The sequence below is a fragment of the Struthio camelus genome, chromosome 10, assembly GCF_040807025.1.
Source record: "Struthio camelus isolate bStrCam1 chromosome 10, bStrCam1.hap1, whole genome shotgun sequence".
Taxonomy (NCBI): domain Eukaryota; kingdom Metazoa; phylum Chordata; class Aves; order Struthioniformes; family Struthionidae; genus Struthio; species Struthio camelus.
In genome coordinates, this window is record NC_090951.1 from 21223466 (window position 1) to 21243760 (window position 20295).

The 20295-nt window shown below is 39.4% G+C and overlaps 1 protein-coding gene across 3 annotated transcripts in view; it reads left to right on the forward strand.

Annotated features, from left to right (window-relative positions):
* Window positions 1–10553: 10553 nt before the first annotated feature.
* OSGIN1 (oxidative stress induced growth inhibitor 1) overlaps window positions 10554–20295 on the forward strand; it is a 51088-nt gene continuing 41346 nt past the window's right edge. For 2 of the 3 annotated variants that reach the window (XM_068955718.1, XM_068955719.1), the window contains exons 1-2: window positions 10556–10732; window positions 10988–11086. The gene's annotated coding sequence lies outside the window, so the exon portion shown is untranslated. Of the gene's footprint in view, window positions 10733–10987; window positions 11087–20295 lie in introns of all 3 variants that reach the window. The other variant, XM_068955720.1, reaches the window with a different exon arrangement.

Sequence of the window (20295 nt, forward strand, 5' to 3'; positions counted from 1 at the left end):
TTTTGTGATAACTTGGTAAAGTGAATTGTGTTCCTGCTAGGTGCTGGACTTACCCATTCACACTGAAGGTTGATGGGACTGCTGAGTGCAGGGTGGGGACTTTGGGAGAAATCAATCATACTTCAGTTGGTCAAGTTTATTTCTCAGAAACTTTTTCACTCCGCAAAGAGTACCTTTTGTAGAATCTGATCATAATAATTTCAGTCGAGGAGAGTCTGTCCACCGACTTCAGTGGGTTTTAGAACAAATCCGAACCCCAGAGCAGGGACGAAGCAAGCTGTACTTACCCAATCCTCCTGTGATCCTCGGAAAGTCCCTCATATCTAAAAATCATATGGCTAGGGCTCTGTGGCATGAGAGGAAGCACAGTACAAATGGGAAGTGGGGAGTAGTCCTTGTACAGGACATTGTTTCCTGAAAGCTGTAGCTATCTAAACAGAAATGGCTGCTACAAAGAATAGCATCAGCTTTTCCTCTGCTCAGTACACCCTTCCAAAAATGAAACGGATACGTGGGAGATGAGATAGCAAAGGTAAACGAGTGGTTAGTAACAACCCTGGAGAAGACTGGAAGAGCAGCAAACCGCAGGGTCTGTTTCCCTTTGACTTTGATTTTCAGTGCGGTCCATAGTCTACACTTCTGTAAAAAGTATATTAGTAATGTATTCCCTATGTTAGGTATTAATCTGTCAGGCTCAGGCTGTACTGCAGCAGAATCAACATTGTTGAAAATCCTTAAAACTCTTAATTAAAAAACTTTCTCTAAGAAGTTTCTTTGGGGAGTTTAAAGGACTTAATTTTCCAGAAATATTTTCTTTGAGGTATTTCCCTGTTTTTAGAATGTCACATGCTGGGGAAGCAAAGTGCTGGAAAAATCAATCCTTCATTTGATTAATCCTTTTGATTATTGTTTTCAGCTTAGAAAACTCAATGCAAATGAACTGCTAAAGCTTAATTTTCATTCATTTTTGGAGATACCAGAAGGCAGTTCCTCATAGTTTCTAGTGCATATTTATCACTGTTACTGAACATGTTAATGAAAACGATAATATTTTACCTGAACATAATGTATCCAGAGAAACTTTAAAGCCTCTCTCACATAATAAGAGAATTTATAAATACTGGACAAAATTCTATAGGGTCACAGAAGGCCTGTCTTATGCAGTAACTGGGCAAAATTCAGAAAACTAAATATCAGTTTGACTGGCGGGAAAAGCTTTTTAAAAGAAACTTATGGAAAATGCTTTGAATAAAGCCTTCCAACAAGGATTCATGGACAAGAAGAACCTATTAAATTTTTCCAGTCTCTGATGCATAGGATTCATTCATTGCCATACAAATACCCAAATACATAGATCCTGGTGCGGTGCAGACAGCGCTTGCAGAAACAGTAGCTGCTTTTAATGCCTGTTGACTGCGCACAATCATCAGGGATGAGCAAAGACTGTGAGATCCTAACAGAAATGCCGTTTAGATGCATTTAGATTATATGCTGCAGTTTAGATTATATGCAAGGGGGAACAATGACGAATGGAAAGGTAACCCAAAGAGCACATGAGAGAAGACCTCTGTGTCAGTGTCTGCAGGATTCCTTAGTCAGTGAGTGAACACATGCATCACAGCATGATTGAGGTTACACATAGCAGGTGTTGGGACTGTAATTGCGGGGAGAATTCAAAAGAGGCAGTACAATGTTTTTCATATGTAGATTTGTTCATGCCAAATGATAGCCTAGGTCTTTCGAAAGAGCCATGGATCTCAAAAAAGCTCCCCAAAGACGAGTTTTCATTTCATTCGAAAGGAAGAAACAAAACCTTGAGCCTCCCTAGGTTTGCAAGGAGCAAACAGCAATGGAAAAGAACATATTTAAACTTTTCAAAGTGTCCAAAAAGGCCTTTTAGTTCTTATCCTAAAGATGCACAAAGAACCAAAACATTTGCCTTTTCAGTTCAAACTTGCATGTGTGCCTTGTATATTGTCTAAGCTTGAGAGTGAGCCATAAAAACACATATGGGTGGTCTTAACATCCAAAGAAAGTAGGAATAACAGTAATGCCTAAAGGATATTATGGTCATCTGCCTCCCCCCCCCCCCCATAATAATCAAGTAGAGTGAGCTCAGATACATTCAAATTTAATAAAATATGGGAGCTTTACAGGCAGCAGTATTAAAGAAGGACCACAGCATAAACCAAAAAGTGTTAACAGAGTGAGTACGCACAATAAAAGAATGACACAGTATCAGAAGATTGAAGCGTTTAGATGACCCAAATACCAAAGCCTCTGATGCATGTTCAGTAAATATTGCACTTCAATATTTCAGAGGAGAGTTTCCGTCATCGCTTCTCAATCTGGTTATTCCAGTTGAGCATCTGTACAGGAAACTTTCAGCAAATAGTTAGGTTTTTCAGGTGCTTTTTCTCTTGCACCTCATGTACTCGTACACTGTTGTGAGAAGTGAATATAAAAATGTTGTTAGGCTTTACATTTGTGGAATTCAAATAGTCTGTATTTCACTTTTATAAAAATTATACTAAAATCCATGACTGCCGCCAGTGGTATAATCATATGGTTTAGAAGTTGGAAGGATTCCAAACCGGCACCAATTTGCCCGCTCTCGTGGGATACTTCAAGCTACAAAATTGTAATGTCCATTTCTTGTATTCCTAGCTGAATGAGGACTTCCAGTTTCTTTTCTTTTTCTAAGAAAATTGTTTCCTCAAACACCCATACCATGCTGTTTTGGAAAATAGTCATAACATTCACCCTATCATTAATTAGATGACTAAAGAAAAGTATCACAGCTGCCAGCCTTAGGCAGTTTCTATAAAATGAACAGTGCCAAGCAGCTCTGCTAATTAATGACACCGTAGAAATTTATTAATGCTTTACCCAGGTAGTTCAAATAGTGGAATCTTATAAACAAGTATCACACGATGCATAATTCCTGTAAATATGAACAATCACATTAAGAACCGGGTGTGAACTGCTCCTAGATGGCAGAGAACTGTCCTCTTAAGAAAACATACATGAACTTGTTAAATGCTTTGTAAAACAAAAACACCATAGTCTATAACTCAAGAGTTTGCAATCTGTTTTGGAATATGGTGTACTAAGATAAACTGAAACAGGGTGGAGAAATGCTAAACCTTCAGGTCGAGGTACAATTACGTACATGCAGATAAATAGTTCCAGTAAAGCGAATGGTGAAATGAGACCTAGATTATGTGACCTTTCTGTGAATGTGTAGCACAAGTATGTAAGAGGACATAAGCAGGCTTTCAGAAAACCTTACTGAATCCCCAGCAAACGTCAAGATCTTATAGGCAAAGGAGCACAGTGAGTGTTCCCTCCTTTCTCCCCTAAGGATACTACTCTTCCAAGGTGGGAGAAAGTAGAGCCATGTACATGAGATCCCAAGGAGGAAACCTATCCCGTAGAAGAGTACAGTACTAACGACTTTACTAGTTCTATACCTGCTTCCTGGATTTTATGGAGGGCCAGAGCAGGTGCACAGTGGTCTGTGTTTAATGGCACCAAGTAGCCCTATCCTCTATATCCATAGAAACGCAATTTTTGGGTGGATTTCTGAGTGCCATTAATTTAAGAGAGAGAATAGTGTCCCATCTGATGGTTGCTCAAAGCAGACCATGCTTTCCCTTCTCCTCTAGGCTGGGAAGCCTCTTCAAACATAACACCAGTTTTTCTCCAGTCTTTATGGTGGTCTGGTTTTCCTGGTCAGGATATTGGATTCTTGTGTCACTTCTGTAACATATTAATACTGAATTCTACAGAGTGCTCCTCTGTTTCAAGTGACTTAGCCCATGCTTCAGTTTAAAATGAGAAATGATGTAATTTCCTGTTCTCAAATTACTTCTGAAACTCAAATGCAACAGGATGATGCTGTCATTTATTTCTTTTCTGGTAGTGTTCAAAAGGATTCCCCTCCTTTCTCTCCCTGTCAAAACTGGTGGTTTGAGGTCACAGATACTTTGTCCTTTAATATCTAAAATGCAATTTCTGCTTGTTTTGTGAGTGCAAATACACAACCATATCATTTTTTTCACCAGTATAAGCAAAAGCATTTTCTTTTTTTCCTCACGGTTATAACTTACTTAATACTTTTAATATGATTCTTGGTGGGAGGCTGACATGCAAGGAAAAGCTGATGACTGATGGGTGGGTGGTGGCTGAAATACTAGCGTTTCTCAATAGAAAGTATATGCATGCACAGTGATAACTTTAGGAACACAGATTTGCTCAAACAATTCTCAGATTGAAAATGCTTTCGGAAGGCAGAAAAACTACTGCAAACAGAGTATGAAGGTCAAGTTCCTGTTTGCTTCTTCAGCTTAAATAAAGTATTAAACTGGACAAGTTCTTTGTTCGTTTGACCCTAATCCTAAGTGTTGCATTTTTTGTACCTGCCAGTTCTGAAGTACAGAGATTTGTAACTAACACAAATAATAATGCAGGCAAAGTCTTTCTTCTTTGATCTAAGATCTTTGATATCAGCTGTTCTTTTATCAATGTAAGGCAAAAAAGTAAATTGAGTTTACAGTATGGATGCAGTCTGCATTGTGGTCCCAAGCTGAGAGAATTCTACATTTTATTGTTCATCAAAAGATTTTTTAGAATATTGCTCTACCTACCATTTACAGGTATGTGAGTTACTTGCCTGCAGAACACCTCTCATAAGGTTAAGAGGGTATTGTGTCTGAATGAGCATTAGCAGTCAGCATAAGTTTAAACTGGGAGTCTCCGGGACACTCAGATGTGTCGAAAAAGCTTTCTCTCATCATAAGCAGAATAGATACTTGCAAAAAGTGCCAGTAGATTTTGTACCTGAACATCACCTGATAGGAAGGAGGGAGCGAGATGCAGTTTGAGGAGAGCAAGTTCCGCTGAGCGTTGTTACTGACCTGCGGAAAGGTCTCAGACAGGCACTTCACTTCTTTGCGCCCTTCGTTCCTGGTTTATACTCCCTGATTCTTCTTCTGCTTGCATAATGAATAGCATATTAGGTTTGGATCCCAAGGCAATATTAAAATTAACTGGAAAACTGTATTTTATCCTTGTCCTTTCACTTTTTTCTTCCCATGTTTCTTTCCCACTCATTTCCTCATTTTCTCCCTCACTTATCTCTCACAATCCTATACCTTATTCCAGCCATTTCTTTTTATATCAGCCTGTGTAAATTGACTTGTCCTATCTGGATAGTTCCTTAACTCCTTACACAATCTTTTCTGTCTTTTCAAGTATTGCTATGTGGTGTTCAGCAGAAACAGCAATTTGTCAATGGGCCAAGTTTCTCTTTTCTTTCCTTTTCCTTCCTGTATCTTCTTCCCTTTTGTCTAATGAATTCATTTGGAGTCAGATACTTTCTAGGGAGGCGTCTCGCCTTTCATATATGTATTTTTCCGTTTTGAGGCCGCCTTCCTCAAATTTCCAACAATAGGTACATTAAAGGGCGTCTGGAAGAGACATATTGCTACGGACTTCCTTTTAAATGTTTGTATAATAGTGTCTACTTGTAGGTCACTTGAATTTAGTGACATGGAGAGAGGCTTCTTAATTGCTCCAGTAAACATCAGTGGACTTTCAATCATCTAGGGAAAATGCTCTTCTTATGGTGAAACTGTGCTCTGCTGAAATTGGCTTCTCTTGAACTCATTCTTGGAATTTGGTCATTAACACACTGAAGTGGAATGAAGCGCAACACTCCAGGAGGCGAGTGCGTCCTTATCTGCGGTGGAAGACAGCCAGCTAATGCAAAGGACTTCAGAGGAGGAGGATTTACCTCGATTTCCCCAACAGTTTTTCCAACTGCAAGTGTCACCGCCCTGTGAAGATCAATCAAGCCTTTGTCCACCTGCAAAATTTTAACTGGCTTAAAATCCATAAATTGCGTGAGTGATGTGAAGAGATCTAAGCTAAAGAAAGGGGAAAGCAACTGCTCTTTTTATGGCAAAACTGCAGTCCTATTCAAAATTTATTTTTAAACTTCCAGGCCTTTGTAGTTCTGTCAGATCTTGCAACATATTGTTTGTCTCAGAGCCCAATTGTGGTAATCAGAAGACTAAAAGCAAATTTCACCTTTCATATGGGGGGCTGTCGAATCAACACTCTCTGAAACTGTATCCATTGCAGAGTCAGAGAGTCTGGAAAACAACTAGGAGGACACGAGACTTAGTTTATATAACACAGTTTCCTAGCAAGCACACATTTCATAGCATTAGAGGTTGAGGGCTGAATCCTTAAATGTTTGAGATAGCAGTATTGCATATGGACTCCTTAAATAAGATTTAATAGCAAATTATAATGCTTAGCTTTTATTTCACGTTTTCATCTGTAGATTTCTAGTTGCTTACTCTATACAAATCTTTTCTTCCATAAAAGTGGTGAGAAAACAGTGGCACGTAGTGAAAGAAGTAACATGCAGGCAGCTTCCAAACAGGCCAGAGAAAGCAAGTGCTTTCGTCAGTAAGGCGCATTGCCGCTGTAGCTGTCTTGCTAGGTTTCTTCAGAGGCCAGCATTTCATCTGTAGTGAAGACAGTTGAGCCAAAAAATAAGAATTAAGAAACAGAAAATAAGAATTAAGAAACAGTCGTATGGTTTAAGAAAACATTGCAATAATGCACATAATAATCTTTTAGGGCTGATATTACCTGAGTTTTTAGCCTCCTTTAATTACCTGTTTTTAACTGTGCCTTTGAACACAGGCAGATAAACTTAGCTGAAAAAAGTAAACTGTGTTCTTGCAACATCACCTTTTAAGTACTTTTTTTTTTTGCCTTTTGCTTTTTAAAGCTGAAAATAGCTGAAAATCGTGTGTGGCATGAGTGAAAAAATGGGTCTGTACAGGGTGCACTTTGTTCTGTTGTGTTCTTACCAGGAAGTAGCAGCAAAAAAACCCGACCCTTTGCAAATTCCCCTTTTACACAGAGAGAGACAAAAAAAGCACCAAGGCTTACCCATGTCTTGAAGTAACGCATACACCCACTTCCCCTTAGCTTCCCTCATACGGGAAAGTAGGTAGCAAAACAAAGAGCTATATGAAAAAAAATTAAAAAGGAAACACTGAGAAATTGTGCAAGAGAGGCTGATGCCCCTTAATGCAGGCAGGCATAGGGAAAGGTGTGGTCTCTCCAGATAACATGAATGTCACTTGTAGGCTCAGGTTCATAAATGTGAGAGAAGCAGCTGGCACTAGGCATATTGCCACAAATGTATGCAAGCCTCAGAAGAATAGCTAAACAGCAAAATACAACTGCATACACTCAGCTGTCAGTATGCTGAATTTAGTGACTCTCTGTATCATCGCTCGTGCAGCTCAGCGAGCACTTGTTCTGCCCCACTGCAGAGTGCTGGCCCTGCCCCACCGGCCCTTGCGGGCCTCCCTGATCCCCCTTTCTGGGACAACAAAACCATCATCCTCAGCACTGCTTCCTGTGGGTGGCAAGGCTGCCTTGCTGGGCATTGCCCACCTGCTCTTGGGCTCTGTTTGCATCCTTACTGACGTGGTAAAGCTGCTTGTGCCCAGCAGCTACCAGCTGCAAAGACAGATGGACTGTTAGGCAGGGCTGGGATTTGGATTTAAAAGCTGGCTTCTGAAGTTTGCAGTCAGCATCAAGGCCTGGTCCTGTTCTTTCTTTCCTCCTCACTTGGTGTAGTTAAGACTGTCAGAGGGTTGGTCTCAACTCGGTCACAGGAGGGGAGTTATCTGTAATTCGTTGAATCATGATCTTTTTTTTGTGCTGAGAAAAATTAAGGAAGAGTTCAGACCTCTCTAGGTCACTTCTTCCTGTGCGGTTTCACGTAGAGCGAGAAGAGCAGTAAAACTTTGTATTCAAAGAGGTGTGCCTAGAGGTTGCTCTGGGGTTAAGTAATTCTGCAACAAAAACACTCTTAATTGTGCTCATTTAAGAGACAGGAAGAGCTTGACACTACTTGTTCTTCCTTTGCTGCTGCTGTGAGCTTGCTAATTAGTCTTTACCGATATCTCTAGTCAAGCGCGCATACAGGTTGTGTTTTATTAGTCTTTACTGATATCTCTAGTCAAGCGTGCATACAGGTTGTGTTTTATTAGTCTTTACCGATATCTCTAGTCAAGCGTGCATACAGGTTGTGTTTTTTGCTTGTCGTTTCCACTGCAGCCAGCACAGTCTCATACTGTAGCATACCACTTCTATGCTCTTAAAAGTCTAGCATGTTTTTTTTTTAAAAAAAAAAAAGAAACCTGTGACTAGACCCATAATTAGCAGTGTTTAAAACCAAAAAAAGTCCCAAACCACAGAATTTTAAGTCTAAAAACATGTAACTTTAAAAATGAACATGCAAAAGCAGAAACAAAAGTCATTTTCCTAGTGATAGGCCCTAGAGCCCAATCTGTAAGAGATGACTTATGTCAGTTGTCTAGCAATTGGTTGCAGGAGTTTGGTTTTTACAACTCTGTAAGTTTTTATTCTGAAGAATACTATCGTTTTAGTCTTAGGGGCTTGCAGGTGGGGCATATGCGTTGATGATGCTCTTCATCTAAAAACTAAATTTAAAAAGTTCAATAGGCTCTTAAAAAAGCCTCTTTCGTGACCAAATCTCAGTACAGTGGTCATCCAGACACTCAGCTGGTGCAATAGTTTTTACACAATGGCTACTATGAAATAAGGAAGGTAAGAGCCTGGTGCTGCTCTGCAGCATTGAGAGCACCCTTAATGTATGGGGAGTACGTTGTAGTCAGCACGATTCTCCATTCCAAAAGCAGAACCGTCTGCTGCAGGATGAAAGGCCCTATCCCCTTCAGTTTTCTTTATGATTTGTGAGCAAATGAGTTCAGAGTTCTTAATTTCACTTATCAACCAAAACAGCAAGATGTTCTCGTTCTGCAGTAGGAATACAGATAATCAAAATACTGTTTCTTTTTTATTTCATCTTTTTTCCCCTGCATCTATGGCTTATGCAGGATGTGCTGCAAGCTCTGGATAATTTCTAGATTCCTAATCTAGTAAGGGATAAAATATGTAATACATAGGAGATTGTTATTTTCAGTCAAAATATCTAGTCACGCAAATAGAAATGACCTTTGCTAATGAATGAGTAAAACATATTTACTTTAAAATATGTGTTTCCTTCTGACTATGGTTTATGGTCATCTGACTTTTTTTTTAATCGCTTGACTGGATGAGTTGAGAGCATTATCTAGTAAAATGCTTTGATGTTAGGGTGCATAGGATAAGTTCTGTTTTACATTAAGCTGATTAAACCAAGTCAAAATTGACAGACTGTATTATTATGTGTCTTGTGGTTTTTTTTGAAAAAATCTTTCTGTAAAATAACTGTGATTTGTGTTTCTAGGAAAGGATGTGATGCACTGAAATATTTTCAGCTGCTTAACAGAGTCATTAGCTTTGAACTGTTGCAAAAATCAGGAAGAATCTTCACTGAGACAAGTAAGTCATGTATTTTAGCTCTTCTGCCAAGGCTGCAACACAAAGTGTCGCACATGTTAAATCTTGATGTGGAAAATATTTGCTAAAATCTGGTGCATCTTATTTAATAAGGTAAGGGAGTTAGCTAGTTAGCTATGTACACGTTTAGGTAAGAAAGTCAATGGAGATAAAATTTATTTCAAAATATGTCAAGGGGAGAGGTGAAGCCTGTTTGACATTTGATACTCTACAGTAGTTTTATCTTATCTGTAACTTTTAAATCCACTAGCAAGAAAAATTACATTGTTTCCATTCCTTGCTTTTGTTCTTGCTCAGGCTCCCTGTTTCTAGGGTCCTGTCTGTTGTTACCTCCTGACTGAGAAGTTAATTGATACCTGCCAACAATATATAATAAAAAGTAATGAACTAAATACAGGCATATTTATGGCTGGGCAGCTAGGCTCCTTTTTTTGAAAAAAGGAGATCTTTGGCTTATGATTCTAGCCTTAATTCTAAAGACTACTGATGACTCCTAAAAAGGGGAATTCCACAGTTTCCTCAGGTTTGTATGTGCGCTTACATCACTAGTGGCTGGCTGTCTTAAATTACGTTAGAAAACAGAGACACCAAAAGGCCAAACTCAAATACCATATTATGTACTGAATCCCACACATAATGGCAGTACTATTTTTTAAATAAAATTATATTGTTATCCTGAAATTTGGCCAGTCTTGTGCTTTGACTTTCTAAGGACATTCTAAATGTTGTCTCTCTTTTTTCACGTGCTTATTTTTTCCAGACTGTTCAATAAGATACAGCCAGCCAACATGGAAAGCTTCAGCTAAAACACTTAAAATCTGCCAAAACTAAAGTTAAGTTTCCAATTACTTATAATAGCTGTTGTCATGAATCCTTTATAAATAGGGTAAATCAGGCCTGTCAGCAGTTAAGTGTCTGAGTTGTTACGCATGGCTTGATCGGTTAACCGAAACTAAGGTTTTTGTAGTTTCCCCCTGTCATGCGGGAGTTAGGGCCAGAGGCTTGTATGGAGTTTCAGTACTGCCTTTTCTTGCTTGCTTGAGTAGAGCATTTGCATAACTTCTCTGTCCTAAATTCTATCAAAAAATTATTCATCAGAACTGTACTGTTACCCGGTTCGGGGATAGCACAGCTTGGGACCTCACCATGCTCCTGTTAGCTGTTGTAAGGATTTAGCTCCTGATGCTTTCCGAAAGTGTGGAAGAGCCTCTGCTACAAGACAGTGTCGTGTGATAGATGTGTTGTAAGCACAGCTCAGATGGAAGTAAAAGTAAGTGAAGCAATCAGAAGGGCTGACAACAATGAAAGATAAAAATATGAATTCACTCCTAAAATTGTATGTCACAGTTTATTAATAGTAATTCTAAGTATAACTGCATTCTCTGAATTCACAAGGAAAAAAATTCATGAACTTCCTAAAGCTTAATTTATGAAGAACATAATGGTAAAGTCATTCCATGTCTCAGTCCATGTACTTTCCATAATATTTTAACTATTTGAAAACTCTTAACCGTGTCTTACTTAGGAAGAAGATTGTCAAAGACACTGACTTTTCAAAAATCGATTGGAAGTAAGGAGCTGAATAGAAGACAGAGAAGATGAATCAGGGATGCTACAGCAAGAGGTAAGCTCTTAATTTAACTGTGAAAGAATTTAACTGTGACTAGGTTTATGCTGCAGCTTTGGTATACTTGAATTTTTAAAAAATTATTAGCCACAAGATCCAAGCCTTTAGAAGATCATACTTCATTAGTATTGATGGAACTCCTTATAATTCAGTTCTGTCCCTCTCAGCTGCTCTTTGTCTCACCTAACTCCGCCTGTGCCTTATTTCACTTCTTTTGTTAGAGCAGAGCAAAAACAAACTGTAAAAGAAAGGCTACTGAAATGGTTCATCCTGTATTCATATTATTCTGTGTCAACTGGAATTCTTTTTTAAACAAGAAGAAACTACTTTGTTGCTCCTTTTATACAAAGCATCTTGATTATTATCAGAGAGCAGCAAGAGCGGGCTGCTCTGCCCAGGCTGGTGAGCAAGGAGCCAAGGCGAACAGCAGGCTGGGTCAAAAAAGCAGGTTATGACAAACTGATGAGCAACTTTTGATTTTCTTAGCATAGGGGCAGTTTCAAAGATGTTGCAAGTTTCATGTCAGTGGTTTCCTTCCAGAATAAACTTTCACAAGTCATGCAGGCGAGCTTTATCAACAAGCAGAAAGCCGTGAGGGAAGCAGCAGAAGAAAACAGGCTTCTTTAAGCTGTTTCTAATAGATAGATTTCATTGGATTTAGCGTCTTCATAAGCTAGAGGCTAATGCATTTTAGTCTACTCTGGAGAGGAGTGCTTTATTCTTTTGTGTGATAGCAGCTCTGGTCACTACCTAAGATAACAAATGTGATGGCCTGAATCAGGTTTGATATGAAAATGACGTTTAGAACACACAGTATGTGATTTCCTAAGAAACCTATCTTCAGACCTCTATGCTACTTCATAGATAGAGAAGGATTATCCTGCTCATGAAGCTTCCTGTGCAGTATAAATGAAACAGCGACCACTCGTAAGTGTCTACTGACTACTACTTAATTAGTAGAAATGGTAGAAGCTAAGTACTGCATGTACAGGATGAGTATTATAGAAGAAGAAAGACTGAATGCTTACTAAACTCAAAGGCAAATACGTAAAAAAATTAAATCATCCTTGTCATATCAATATATTATATTAATGTTGTAACACATCACATATCATTTGGAAGGCGAAAGAGAGTATTAACCCTTCAAGACGATATTATGCATGTTTTGAAAAACCAGTGTATATACTGAACTGCAAAGATAGCTTATTTTTAAAGAAACTGAGTTCACAGTGCTGTATGCACAAGAATAGAAAAGTACTAAAAGAAATCTAATTTTATTTTCTTGAACCTCAACGCAATTTTATTTTGTCCAACTTCCACATTACCACTACTTCTCACTTTTATCCATTCAGTATTGTGAAAAATGTGGTGGAATTTTTTTCCGACTGCTGTGTCCGTAGGGTTCTCTGGCAAATTTTTGTAGCTTTACTTGAAGTAAGACATCCCCTTTCATTCTGAGTCTCATAAAGAATCTTCGACCTATTTTTAGATTGCTTTCAGCGAGAAAACTGTCCCTTTCAGCATTGACCAAGAGCATACACCATTACATAATTGTTTTTCCTTTTTATAGCATCTACTTACAAGGTTGATCTCAAGATGCGTGCCAGTATTGCAGACATATGGCAAAAACAAGAAATACTAGAGATTAAAAGAAAATGGTAATAGGGTGGAAACTGTCAGTCTGTTTCTGGCCCTAATTGAAACCCTTCATGTGTTGAGAGTACAGTATCTCTTGCTGGGCTGTACAGTGTTGCTACTGTTTTCTTTTGCTGACTTCCACAAATTTGCTCTCCCTTCCTTTGTTTTATCTTATTGTTTGGAAGGACTGTAATCTGTCTGTGGTTGAAGCAGTGTGATGTACCTGTATAGTGCTTAGCACAACGAGTTTCTGATCATTTATTAGTACTTCTCTGTATCAGTGCTGAATGAATAGCTGTAATAGGATGAAATCTTAGGGAGGAGTACACATGTTTAAGGTGGAAAGCACTACCAAAACAAGCATTATCAACAACGATGAGATTTGTAGGGAGACAGGAATAGAAGGTATATGGTAAATAAGAAGATGGCATGTCCTAATATTGTCTGTGGAGAGTCCTAATATTGTCTGTGGAGAGTTTTAAACAGGGAGGCACAGGTGAACTGGATTTTGAGTTTATAGCAGAGTCAGTAGCTGAGAAAGGGAGCAGAAACCTTCTGTTCCAGGGTCAGAAGAGGTAGTTTTTTAAGGCAAGGCAGAAAGGTTAGAGGATTCCAGCAGGCATCTAGGAGATGTGCTAGTAGACATGGACAAGGGGCAAGCTTGTAGCGTTAAGTTACCGCAAAACTGCACGACCAACACAGGGAAAGGTCCAGTTCTTTAGTTAGGTGTTTACAGACTACTACGATGAGGATGTTTCTCCTCTTCCTCTGAAGACTGCTGCAAGCCTTTAATGCCCTCTTCTGCTTTTCGTCAGATATACATACCTTTTTCTCACATGTTTATGTAAATGGAGCTTCACAGTCTCACAAATAAAGCGCACTGTTCGGTATAACAATGGATATTATACCAGAGTGCCCACAGCAGAGGTGGCAGTCATCATGGGGACTCGGCTCTGTCTTCAACTGAAAGCACTATGTTCAGTTTGGTTAAAAGAAATCCAGTGTGCTGGAAGGCTGGATGGGACTACTGGAGAAGGAGGCTTGTACCTGAAATCAATGCGTCAGAGAAACTAGGGATGTATTATCCCTAGTGGTGGTGTATTATCTCACCTAGTTTGGGGTGCAAAACTGAAAAAAGAATTGGAAAAATACATTAGGAAGAAAAAAAACAGGCATATCTCATTCTAGCCATGGAAGAGGCTCATTCTTAGAGGGTGACATTAAAGTTATTTGTGATTCAGACACCACCACAACAATGAAATATTTCTGTATAAAGCAATTATTGGATATTTGACAAAAGCAGGATGAATACTTGTGTAAGCTAAAGATTAAAAAACACCTTCTAATCCTAAAGTAACCACAGAGAGTATTAAATATCAACTGCAAGACATATTTTTCATTGGACTATGAATCATTTGCAAACACAAGTTCTCAGAGAGTCAGCTGAAGAGATCTCTTGTCTCTAGATACTTAGTTTTACCAAATCTGAGAGTACTGGTGATCATCCATTTGTCGTCTCCAGAAAGATTTAGTCTACTTCTTGGTCCCAGAAAACCAATCTGACCAAACTTACTGAGTTCTTTGATTAAATTTATCGTAAGTTGAAAAGCCACCAATTTACATACTGCTCCCGCAGGAGGGATGGTATGACAGTTGCTGCTACAAACACCATATTGACACTAGTCACGATAGGAGGATATTCCATCAATCTGGGAAGCTTTACAGATACATTTGAATTTCATTTGGAGAAAAACTTTCAGGAATGCTAAGTGAAATATGTGTACATACTGGTACAGAGAATGTATTTGCTGGGTATCAGTAACATAATCTATTTATCCCAGCTTTCTGAGACATTTAGCTCCAAGGAATGTTACAAATGTTGTGCCAATATGGCATAAATACAAAGCATTCCAAAGGCATGAATCCAAATTATATTATTTGACTCAAATATGAAATATTTTGCAGTTATAAAATGTATTCAAAAAACTTCTGTGAAACCAGAAGAGTGTTGTTTTTTGTGCCAGGATGCAAAGAGGAAATGAACATGTAACTGCAGACTAGTTTGCTTGACATAAATTTTGGGCAAGATCCTTAGAGAAGCAGGGGAAAGATTCATCTGAGAAGGGATTAGAATATAATGTCAGCTGACATATTTTGATAGGAAATATTTATTTCAAAGAAAACTAACCTCATCCTTTGAGATTATGAGTTCAAGTTATAGCTGCATTGATGTAATATACATAGACTTTTGTGAAGAGCTTTAGTATGCCATGACATTCCAAATAAAACCAGATATTTACAAAAGTAAACAGACTTTTTACAAACAGTAAGCAGATATTAAGTTGATGGTGAGCTAACTAACGGGAAAATCTAAGAAAGTAGTTGTTGGGGAGAACTGCTATTAATGTATCTCTAGTAGGGTTTCGCAGGGGTTTGTAGAAGGCCTAATGCCTAATGTCATTCGTAATCTGAAACTAAATGTGAAATACCATGATAAATTTGTGTGATTCATGCAAAAAAGGGTGGAAAGTTAAAGAGCAATGCGTAAGAGAGAGCTAGATTCTTCGCTTGCTGGGCCCATTCCAACAAAATGCTTTTTGTTGTAAAGGCAGGGCATGTAAAGGCAGGGTAAGGCATCGTGGAGCAAGAAAGGTGAGCCAGACTCGGTAACAGAGACTTATCCTGGAAAGTGGTGCCCCCAAAAATGATATGGGGGCAAGGGAGATGGGAGCAGGGCACTGATGTCTATAGAAGGTACTGGTGAGGTGGAAATCTGCACCCAGCTCTAGCATGTCTCTGAAAAGAATGCTGAAAAACTGGAAGGAGCGAAGAACAGCGTTCACAAAAAAACTTGAAGGTTGGAGGAAATACCTTACTGAAGACAGAAAGAAAGCTGAATAGAAACAGAACTGAAGAATGAAATGGTTTTTGATGAAAACAGTCAGTTAGGAATTATCTTAGCAAGTACTTCTAAAACCACAAACCTGCAGTGTAGAGGACAGATACAGGTCTGACGTAATGAAGATGTAATCTCCAAGCAGCTGAAATTTAGAGCCTAATTCTGAGTTAATGCAAGAAGGCATGACTTCAGAAAAGGTAAAGATGTTAAGGCTGACCGCACACTGCCTTAGCTTTTACTCATTTATCTAACACTGTATCAGTATGCTGGAATTTACGTTTTCCCTCAGTTGTAATTATCAATTATTACATGTTTGTTTCACTTACATCAGCTCTTTGGTTCTGTAGTCAGACAGGCTTGTGTGAAGAACCGTAAATACACATGGGAAGAGATCTCCTCCTCTATGGATAGGTTCAAATATGAATTGCGTGAGTCAAATGAAAATGGAATGGTTACGTTCTGGATGGGAAATCGAAGCACAGAAGTTAAGGGTGCTTATACACTACACGATACAGGGTAATATAGAGCTAGTCACATCAGTGTTACACGGTTTAGCTACGGCAACACAAGGCCAAGAAGCTTTGCCAAGAAGCTGTGAAGATTAGCCCGTGCTGAGCTCAGTGCTGGGACTGCTAATTTCTTTCTCGTCCCTGGGCTGGTTTGAGGTACTTTTGTGGGTCAGGATCTGTAGTGGGTATGTTTTCTAAGTGGCACATAGGTAAGACTTTCTGAAATCAGGGCAAACTGGGATGCATGTGCAAGATGTCATTAGAAAGTCTGGAGGGAAAGAGAGGAGGAATAGGACTGTAGTCCTGGTTTGCTTATAGGGAAGAGCACAGAGGAGGGGTTGAAGAAGGGCAGCCGGGGGAAAGTCCACAGTATTTATTTTGGAGTTGGGGTAATTCTAACCCTGAGTTTCCTCTTTTTTTGGACGATTGCTAAGTGATGCCCACAGTCTCAGAAGAAGTCAACAGTTGGCTTTAGTGTTTCACTGATACTACCAAAAGCCAGCTTGCTTGCTGTCCTTTGCTTCTGCACATCTGAGAGTTCAGAAGTGCTGTAGGAATTGGACTTCACAGCATTTTTAGGATTATTTTTCCTTCTCTTATTATCAGCACAGTTAGGAGTCGCTGTCAGTGGTAAATGAATAATAAATTCACAACACTACCAGAAAACTTTCTGCTTATGGCTGGAAGGACTGAGTGAAGATCTGCCCGTTTCACCTGAAATGGCAGTATAGGATCACAGATCTTTGCTCCACACCACCTTCAGCCTGTTTGACTGAACTAGTCAGTGTGCAGTAATGAGGGACGGATAGGGGAGCCGAACCCAAATTCTGGATGGATGCAGTGTAGGGACAGGTCCTGGTCCCCAGGACTGAGTGGAGACAAAGATGAAGAGCTAGTGATGGGAGGAGAGGGGAAGGAGAGAAGTTTTTACGTGCTGCACCCATTGACTTCCACAGAGTTCCACAAACTCTGTTGTTAAAATCAAACCAAGAGGCTTATGACTGCTTTTATGGCTCTGTGCTCACATGTGACCAAGTGGATTCAGGAACTGAAAATAAACATCCTGTCTGTCCTGCAGTTTATATTGCTTTTTCTAACCATATGGGTGGTGTGAAGCATAACGTACGGGTGTGGCACATGCCACTTCTAGGTGGTTGATATTCTGCTGATCCTGCACAGGAAAGGGAGGGATAATCTTGTGGTTAAAGCGTCAGACTTGAAATCATGAACCCTCCTGAACTGGATGCCTCTGCCCATTGATTCTAGATATGACTTTGGGCAAATCACCCAGTGGCTTGTGCCTTAGGCTCCCTCCCAGTAAAATTAACATAAATATTTTATGAGAGTAGTTCAAGGCTCATTTATCGCTCTTATTATCTTTGATATCCTGCAAAAGCATTACAGCTAAGTTGTCGTATATTCATGCCAATAAGTTGAAAAACATTCTTTTGTGGTCTGAAGTCCTCCTATTAGTATAACTAAAAAGGAATCCAGGCAAATATACTTGCTTTTGAAAAATTTGTTTCGACTTACCTAGAAAAACACTAATGGGAAGTTTAATTGAGCCGAGCTAACGTGAAACACCTTTGTCCTCTGTACAGCAGAGGTCACTGTTGCATTATTTAGATAAGCGCTGTTGCAGCGTGGCTGACAGGCCTGCCTGGAAGGATTTCTAATTCACAGGAAATCTTGGGATATTAAGCAAACAGACATTTCCCTGAAATTGTTGTCTCCTGGAAACGTGGAGAAAAGCAGCAGATGAGCTACATACACAAAACGCGTGCTCCCAGGATCCTGCAGCTCCTTGTAAAATTTGCATTCTCGACAGTTTTATTCAGGCTAGCAGGAAACTCGGGCAGATATAATGCAGGGAGCTATTTTCACATGGTGATGTCTTTCACTGTTAGTAGCGCCCGTGCAGGTCTGTTTTGGACATATGGATCTGAGGCATGCCTATCATGAAAGGATGATGATGGGGGGGGGGGAGGGGGGGTTGGTAAAGAGGGAAAGAGACCCAGCTCAGGAATACCTGACTGGGAGCGTAGGCAGGAATTCAAGCAAACCTGCCTTGGATTTGATGAAAATTCATCATACCTGAGGTGCTTGAATCTTTTGAGGTTTAACACATTAGCATTTTCAGATACGGCCAAACTACAGCTAATCCGTTTTCTGTGGAGAGAAATATTTAGCCAAAAGGTAGTTGTGTAGTAGCAAATATAAACTGGGAGAGCATCAGTCTTATTTTCCAAGGACTCAGGTGTTTGCAGACAGGTGTCACAGGCAGGTCTGTGTTCACATATTGATTTTATTTGCCCTATTCTATTTACAAATCCACAACAGCAGTAAATGGGACAAGTGAAGCAGTTCAAGGCAAGCTGGTGATATTCTTTTGAGCAATGTACAAAATAAAATATTAATAAAGAAACAAACACAATGCTTTGTACAACTTTTTAAGCTTCCCAATCAATTTTTCATATGAAATTTGCTTGTTGTGAATGAAAAAAAGCAAAAGACCCTCTTTCTCAATATATGACTGAAGTCTCAATTAATGGGATAATAAAGAACAGCTACTATACTGTAAATTTACAGTTCAGTTACTCCTCTATGTGTTATGCCTTAAGAACAGTTACCTATTTCACACCATTGATCACTTTTTTAGCTCCCTGCAATGTTTCAGCACCATTTTGAAGTCAGGTGGGATGGAGTGAATCCAAAACGTGGGGCCAGATCTGGTGATGTTGCCTCATTAGTCCCAGGCATCCCCAGTTTTCCCCTCAGTTTTTCAGGATGCTTGCCAAGATGAGAAATAATTCTCCCCAAGCAAAGGTTTACCCTATACAGACTCTTGGACCTGGAATAGAGATGAAGAAATGTGGTATTGCCTGACTTTTTCTTCCTAATTAAAGGAAAAGCTTCATTAGTAACTGTAGATTCAAATCTGTAAATCAGTATTTTTATGTAGTCTTTTAAAAGTAAGTGAACCTTTTGTTCCTCAGTAATTCTGAAGTGTTATCAGGGCTTATCTTTCAATTTCATTATGGTTTTAGAAAGTGTTAGGAAGTATGATCTTCATGCTCTTCCTCAATAGAAAAGGAGTGGCCTTGGTCCATTAAAAGAAACAAGAATGAAAGCATAGCACCAGATCACTTTCTTTGACATAATGCTGTAAGAAAAGCGATCAGGGAATAAGCGAAGAAATAAAACAGGCGACCGTTGATTATAATTTTGAAGATATTAAAGACTGCTTTGCAGTCAGTCAGGATGCACAGACCTACCAGAAAGGGACAGTGCAAGATTCCAGTGCTCTGAAGAAGCCTGCCAAAAGCAAAGCACAGGCGCAAAGAAGAAGAGTTTTTCTACCCTCCTTTGTTCCCATCAGAGAGCAACGTGGGAAGGATTTAAGATCAGAATTCACACTAGGACAGACCTAAGTGGCAGAGCCTCACTGAAATGAGAGCATTTCCGTGCAGAGAAAAAGGATTTCCCCTCTGCCAAACAGCTAGCAGGATCAAGGTCCAAACCATTTTCGAACAACGTTTACCTGGAAATTATCTCTAATCACAACTGAGCCAGGTTAGTATTAAAATAAACTTCTGGGTTTGGGTTACACAGTGCTGAACACTCTGGCTCCAGTCTAGTAGGTTGTTTACACATGCTCTTAACTTCATCTGCCCATGCAGTGCAGGAGAATTACCCACCTCAAGTACAGGAGGTGCCGTGTTAGGACAAGATCAAAGCTCTGGAGATGAGGCAAGACTAAATCTACTCTGGGCCTTTCTGCATCCCATGTTCAGTCCATTAAGCAGGACAGTCCTCATGTGACTGAATATATGAAGAATATATTAACCATTGCTATAGATTTTTAGGCCATGTTTTTCAACAAGAACTTTTGGATTATTGGATCCTTAGTTCTTCATTTAAGAGAAGCCGCAAGTTATATCCGTTTTTTTTTTTTGTGGCTAACAGCTTGTAGCTCTATTTGGTGTCATGAACCCTCAGGCTCTCTGAAAAACTAGTCAAAGCTATTTAATCAAACTGAGCTACAAACAAAATGGAGGAAAGCATAAACAGTACCTTCCAATGCAAACGTGGACCTGCCTATACTGGCTGAAGTTCTGCAGTGGATACTGAGGACTGACCTCCAGTCATTATGAAACCCA